Source organism: Trachypithecus francoisi, unplaced genomic scaffold (genome assembly GCF_009764315.1).
Source record: "Trachypithecus francoisi isolate TF-2019V2 unplaced genomic scaffold, Tfra_2.0 Lachesis_group10, whole genome shotgun sequence".
NCBI lineage: Eukaryota > Metazoa > Chordata > Mammalia > Primates > Cercopithecidae > Trachypithecus > Trachypithecus francoisi.
In genome coordinates this window covers 112,543,900-112,550,875 of record NW_022681455.1, presented here as the reverse complement: position 1 = coordinate 112,550,875, position 6,976 = coordinate 112,543,900, and the positions used below count along the sequence as shown (strand labels likewise).

General features: G+C 40.4%; 1 long non-coding RNA gene across 1 annotated transcript; it reads right to left on the bottom strand.

The window, feature by feature from the left end:
* Positions 1-340: 340 nt before the first annotated feature.
* LOC117087991 lies at positions 341-6,556 on the bottom strand. The gene is made up of 3 exons (XR_004438964.1): positions 1,778-6,556; positions 1,194-1,351; positions 341-705 (listed from the first exon to the last, which is right to left on the bottom strand). It is a non-coding gene; the product is annotated as an uncharacterized LOC117087991 (long non-coding RNA).
* Between the last annotated feature and the right edge of the window lie 420 nt (positions 6,557-6,976).

Here is a 6,976-nt window from a genome sequence, read left to right as displayed (position 1 = left end):
TTCCATAACAATATTTAATACATTCGGGAGACTATTATTTATAAAATGTTACAGGGCACACATAAAACCAACCAAATTGAGAAATCCCATTCTTCTGCTTTCTATAGGTTCAGGCAAATGTTAATAGATAGTGTCTGCTTCTCTAAGACATTCCTTGCTTTAGAAAAGGAAACCCATATACAAAGAGCAAGTTTGGCTCAAATAACTTTTCTTTTCCAAATTAAATCCAAAATTTAAGGCTTTCGAGTCCAAGTTTCTTGCAAATGTTAGACAAAAAAAATCAATGGGTGAAGGAAGTGAGAGGAAAATCTTTGCCTTTCATGTACATTTGAAACCTTCATTTATTTTAAATAGCACTTGATGATATTATGAGGGATCACTTACAGAAAAGTATACAGAGCTTTCCTGGCAATGGAATCGGAAGAGCTGCCTTCCTCATGCCTCTCAGGCTCACTTTGTAAATTATGTGAAACACTTTTAGACAGACATTGGCACTCATAAATTATACAGTTCATTTGCATATTCCAGTCATGAGACATTATGCAAAGTGACATGATTTGCATAATGGATTCCTCTTGTCGCTTCACTTGCTGTGTGCCTTTAAAAAACAAAATGAAATAAAATGAAAGCATGAAAAGGTGAAAGCATCAAGTCCCCAGTCTTGCCTGTTTTCTTCCCAACTACAGTATCAGTTGCTTTCATTTCCTACAGGGGTTTGGGGGGAAAGGGACAAAAAGCAAAGAGATACAAACATATAAACAAAGAGCTTTCATATGAATTTTGTTCTTAATTACAATGTACCCACTTTCTCATTGAAATCCTTCACCATAAATAACCCTTTTGAGCCAACAGACATCAAAACAAAACAAAACATTGAGACAGAAAAACTTTATGGAACTTTTTCTTAAAAAATAAATAAATAAATAAATAAACTTCTATGTCTGTAATTTTTAGGGAAGAGGTAAACCTTTCTTTTTGTAACTAAAAAAATAAAAAAATAAAAAAATTTAAGGCACCAGCTATCTGTCATTGGAAATAAAAGCATATTATGGATGAGAGAGAGGTTTGGTGGAAGGATTTTATCCCTTTCTAGGTGAACTTCTGAATGGTTTTCCTATTTTGAAAGAGAACGGAGAAGAAGAAAAACAGGGTGGTGTTTTGATTATTTAACAAAATATATAATGGCTACATACATTGTAAAGGATGAGGCAATGCCACGTCGACTTCTATCGGCTCTACTCCAATAAGCAGGCAACGCTCCCTCAGCAGTTGCTAGCTTTGCTGCGGGCTTTCCCTGCTCCCCTGCACCAGTGCGAAAAGCAGAGTGTGCCAAGCGGCTGGCGTCTGTACCCTGTGGGAAAAGTTAACTGTAATTCTTCGGCTTTTAAAATCAATTAACCCGTGTGTTAATTAACGTCAAGTCGACGGGAGGAGGAGAAGAAGAAGGGGAGGGAGGGAGAAAAGAAAAAAGCTGCAAGGGCGGATGGCAGAAGAGTTGGCACGGTGCCATCCATTCAGGGGCAACGCCACAGTTTCGTGTGATAGCAGCAGCGGGTATATGTTACGGGGCCCTGTATGCGGGCCAGACAGTGCGGTAAAGCCAAGGGAGATTATCCAGACCCCCAGGAGCGAACAGCAAGCAGCAACCGAAGGCGCAAGTGCCAGGATTACAGCCTAGGCTGCTCCAACTATGAGCCCTTCCTCGGACCCTGGGACTCGGCTACTTGGGGTTTGGGGGTCTTCCACACCACAGAGGCACAAAGCTGACTTTAATCACTTTTTTTCCTTTAAACTTGATTCTGCCGCAGTGGAGCCAGCACAGCGGATGTTTTCACACCCAGCAAGACAAAGGCCGTCGTCTCCGCCATGACACTGTTCCGTTTCAAGCAGAGGCCGGGATTCTGGACTCCTCGAAAAATCAAAAGAAACAAGGAAAACAAACAACAAATACAGCAACAAACAGAAAAAACTGAAAACCAAAATCGTTTGCCCATTTGCCCGTGCCAGAGGTGATCTGGGCATCTGTTGCAGCAGAAGGCGCTTGTGTGGGGCTAATTTTTTTTTTTTTTTTGGTGGGGGGCAAGCTGTTGGCTTGTATGCTATTTCAACTTCGTTTATAATTAACTTAAAAAAAACCCCACCATTCAGCCTAGTCAACAACAAACAAAGAAAAAGCAGACATCGGAAGAGAAATGCCATAGGAAGCGGCATGAATACATGCCACAGCCTGTGCCACTTGCCACTTGGAAAACCTCAGGGAAAGACGCCAATTCTACAGCTGCGAAGAAGGCAGAGAAGGGAGCATAAGGGTCTACAACTAGAAATCATAAGGAAAGAATACTGCTCGTATAATCCTGGATTGCAATTGCACACAGCCTCTGCTGGGAGAAGAGAGGGAATATTTAAATGGAGATATAGATGGGTATAAATTAAAAGATAGGCACCTATCGATTGCATATAAACACATGTGTAAGGTTGTACGTGTATATAAATACGCATATTTTCAGACAAACGTTTAGATATGTATATATTTTGTGCTATAGGTATGGGTATGTATATATAGGTGTATATGTTTATGCATATACACATATGTAGGATGTATGCATGTGTGAGAAAAAGGAGGGAGACAGAGGAGAGAGAAGGAAATATGTGTATGTGCATGTATGTGTATGCATACATTCCACTTTTTGACCCAGGTATACACAGAAGACAAAATAAAAATCATACTCCAGCAGCAAGCAGGCAGCCAGAGATTTATCTACATTCACTGCTATCACCAGGGAGATGAATGGGGCCGATCTGAAGCCCTTTTACAAGATCCACTATGGGAGTGAAGGAGGAGGAGGGATGCCACACAGACATGCACAAACTTGAAGGCAGAGGGATTTGGAAGGGGCTACTGAGGAAACACTGGTGGCATAATGCAGGGGAGAAGAAGGGGAAAGAGGCTTGTCTCTCTATGTTTTAGGTGGTTGTTTTTAAAAAATCTGCAAAAGGGTTTCAGGGAACGGCTGGTACTTACGTTGTCTGCGTTGCTGTGGATCCTGAAAGGTGTTCTGTTGGCACCGGGCGCTGAGCCAGGGGCAGGCGCTGGAAACAAAAGGGAGAGACAAAAAAATAAAGTCATTCAATGGGAATATTAATTGCTGCTCTTGTGGATTTTACAAAACACACAAACTGTTTTTTCTTTCTTAAAAAAAATGTGGATTGGCGCGTGTCCCTTTTGCATGGAATATACAAGTAGTATGGGATTTAACAGCCCAGTTACGGGACTCAGGATTAGCTGCGCTGGCATCTTTTGGGCATATTCTTCCTTTTAATGAATGAGCTTTCGCTGTTAATGAGGAATAATCGTTTGGCTAATGAGCTTTGAAACATTAAGAGAAAAGAGGTTTTTTCCGTTAATCGTTCTGGTGCGACTGCATGGATGGATTACAAAAGACAGCAATAGGAATGCAGTACAAAGGGGGGGACCTCTCCTGGAGTGGGAGAAGCACCGAGATGGGTGATGTGTCCCTGCGTCTTTCCTTCATTCTCTCTTTCGCTCTCTCTGCCAACTGCTATGGGTTTCCATAACTCCGCAATCAAAGTGGATGGTCGGGAAGGATTATTACAAAGAGTGAAGCCTCCGCTGTTAATGTCTCCAGTGTTTAATCATCATACAGTAGAATGGTTTTATGCATATTTCATTTGCATATCATTAAACTGTGTTAGCGAGGGGCATTCAGAGCCAGGAGAAGTACAAAGTTGGGGAGAGAGGGAAGAAAAAAAGGTCCCTATGATGCTTATCTTCAAACAGGGACTTGTTCCATGATCTGTCTTCTACTTTTGCTAAAATCATTATGACTTGGAAACCTTTGAAGTTGGATACAACCTTGGATTCTTCTAATTCCTGCAGAGCAGTGTATTTTAAAAAACAGCAGAAATGTTCCTGCACTAGACAATTAAAGGAATATAAACTCCAGTGGGTTGAAACTAGTAGCTCTTTGGGGAATGCAGTGGCAGAGGCTTCTACAAATACCAACACTTAGAAATATATAATAAAGAGCATCATATTAGAAACAAAGAAAACGAAGACAAGAAATATTAACACGTGGATTATATTTGTTTCTTTTGGGGGGTAATGAACTAAAGAGAATGAAGAAGCCATCGGTAATTTATCCCTTCATTAATGAACAGTCACCTTTTTGTATGTGTTTGTTTTTGTCCTTTCTTTTTGAAGAGGGGTGTTGTTACTTTTGAAGCAATTAGTCAATTATTTTGTAGCTCTGATCTTTTCCCCCTGCACCCGACAGGAAAGAAAGGTGGTGGTTAGGGAATATGTGAGTATTGGGGGGGACTTGGTGGGGGAGAGAAAGAATACAGTGAGTTCTTTGTAGATCTTATACATGCACAACATATTAATTGGGGGCTTTTAAAGCTCCCTCAATGGGCTATTTCATTCCTGGTAAAACCGCAGCTGGTTAGCCACTGTTGGTGACTCTTCAAATATTACTTTATTTTTATTCTGTCGCTGTTGTTGTCTTGTTTTGTTTTACCTCAGTTAAGAATGAAAATGTAGTATCACCCTTTCTTTTTTGAGTCTCTTCTCCATCTTCTTCTTCACTCCAGTTTCCAAACTGTAAAACAATGTTGGCTTAATATTGAAGCCTGGTGCACAGTCTAACTGGCACAACTTGATTTGGAAATGAGACGCTGTTTTATATTTAAATTACCCCTGCTCCCCCCTTATCCTCCAAAGCTTTGTCTCTGTTATGAATATGCAGATGAGGCATGATGTGATTACACTGTACAATTACTCCTGTCCATGGTGGTGGCAGGGGCTGCTAGGGAGACAGAGAGTCAGACAGCCTCCAAGCCAATACAGAGTTTTGTTTTCGGTATTTTTACAATCTCCTTGGCACTGCGGCACATGCAGATGTCGCTGTTGTTCTTTATAAAGCCCTAATGATATGCAAAAGCATAACGATTTGGTTTGGACACAAAGCATCAACGAAATATTATGGGTGTCTTTAAGAAAGGGGGAGAGAAAATCCTGACTGAAGGAATGTCCACATAAATTATTTTTATTTAAATGAATTCAAAGGATGGGGTGAGGGCAAGTCAGAGAGAGTCGCATGGAAAACATGAATAATATTAATATGCATAAAGAATTCTCACCGAGGAGGAGAAGCTCCTCACTATAGCTCTTGGGACAAACAGGTTCATTAGGAAACAGCTCAGAGCGACTACAGCATTTTGTTATTTCAATTTTTTTCCCTTATTTTAAATGAAGAGTCAGACAGATGTGTTTTCTTTGCATAGCAGCATTGAGATGGATCCAATCTGTGAAATTTGCTGCCCAAATAGCATTTCTAATGGAAACTGGAACTAAACAAGGGCACGGATATGGAAGGGAGGGGAGAAGAGAGAATACACGAAGAGGAGTATATTCAGAGCCACTGCATGGCATTTTTAGTACAGGAGGTTTTCAGAAACCATCTTTGCTTCGTTAGTCTCCCATGTGGGCTCCTGATGTAGGGAGCTATCAGGGTATACCAAAATGAGCACTGAGACAGGCCTTTCTAGGTCTGAGGCTGAGGAAAGCAGCGGCAACTTGGTGCCTGTCCCTCAGAGCTGTCTACAGTTCAGAAGCCAAAAGCACAGCTACTTCTAATTTGGGGATGCAGTAGAATGCCTACTGATCCAGGTATTTGTGAAAGATGGAATTCTTGGTGCTATCATAGTATACATTGCTAAAGAGCAGATGAAATCGGCTGCTTAAGGAGGCCTGATAATATTTATGTTGGTTAATTCTCATGATAATGATAACTGCAGTTGTCTAGTATTTTCAGAATGTTAAAATTACCAGTGTGGCTTAATGCATGTTTACAATGAATAGAGAGGGACAAAGAGTGAATGAGCCTATTGGGTGGATTCAAAACTGATAAAATATTTGGACTATTACTCATGGTCTCCAAGGATTAACAGAGAAGTCAAAGAAGCAGTAGTTGGAAAAAAAGAGATTTTGTTACCTCCCTTGGTCAGGTGGACAAAGAGTTCAAATTACTTTCATAATTCAGCTAAAGGAATTTTATACTTCTGTTTAAATTACATGAAGACATTTTTGATCTGATATGTATATCTGCATAAATTTCTATTATGATAGCATAATGTTGACCTGGAACTGGTCTGATTATAAGCATGTTCTAAATACTGTTGCTCTTCACCTATAATCTCTAAAACTTCCATTTATAAGTTTCTTTTAAGACTCCCCTTCCAATAATTTTCAACTGTTACACGATTCTCAACTGTTGGTACAGTGTACAAAACTACAGAGTACAGTGAATTGATGATTATTTGGAGAATGGCTATTTAATCTGAATTATTCATATTTAACCTCATACTTTCCATCTCTGTTGTCAGAATTATGGATATAGAATTTTGAAAGAATACATGTAAAGAATTGAGCACAGTATCTGCACATACAAGCTCTAAATAAGTGTTAGATTTTATTACTGCTATCATTACTATTATTACTTCAGTGTGTTGGTTACCATTTGAGAGAAACAAGGAAAAGAAAATAAAATTCAGTCTTTTTTTTTTTTTTTTTTTTTTTTTTTTTTTTTTTTTTTTTTGAGGCGGAGTCTCGCTCTGTCGCCCGGACTGGAGTGCAGTGGCCGGATCTCAGCTCACTGCAAGCTCCGCCTCCCGGGTTCATGCCATTCTCCTGCCTCAGCCTCCCGAGTACTGGGACTACAGGCGCCCGCCACCTCACCCGGCTATTTTTTGTATTTTTAGTAGAGACGGGGTTTCACCGTGTTAGCCAGGATGGTCTCGATCTCCTGACCTCGTGATCCGCCCATCTCGGCCTCCCAAAGTGCTGGGATTACAGCTTGAGCCACCGCGCCCGGCCAAAATTCAGTCTTTACTTTTACTATTAAATAGCAATGCACGTAAAAGGCTGAGTGGAAAAGTGTTAAATAGATATCCATGG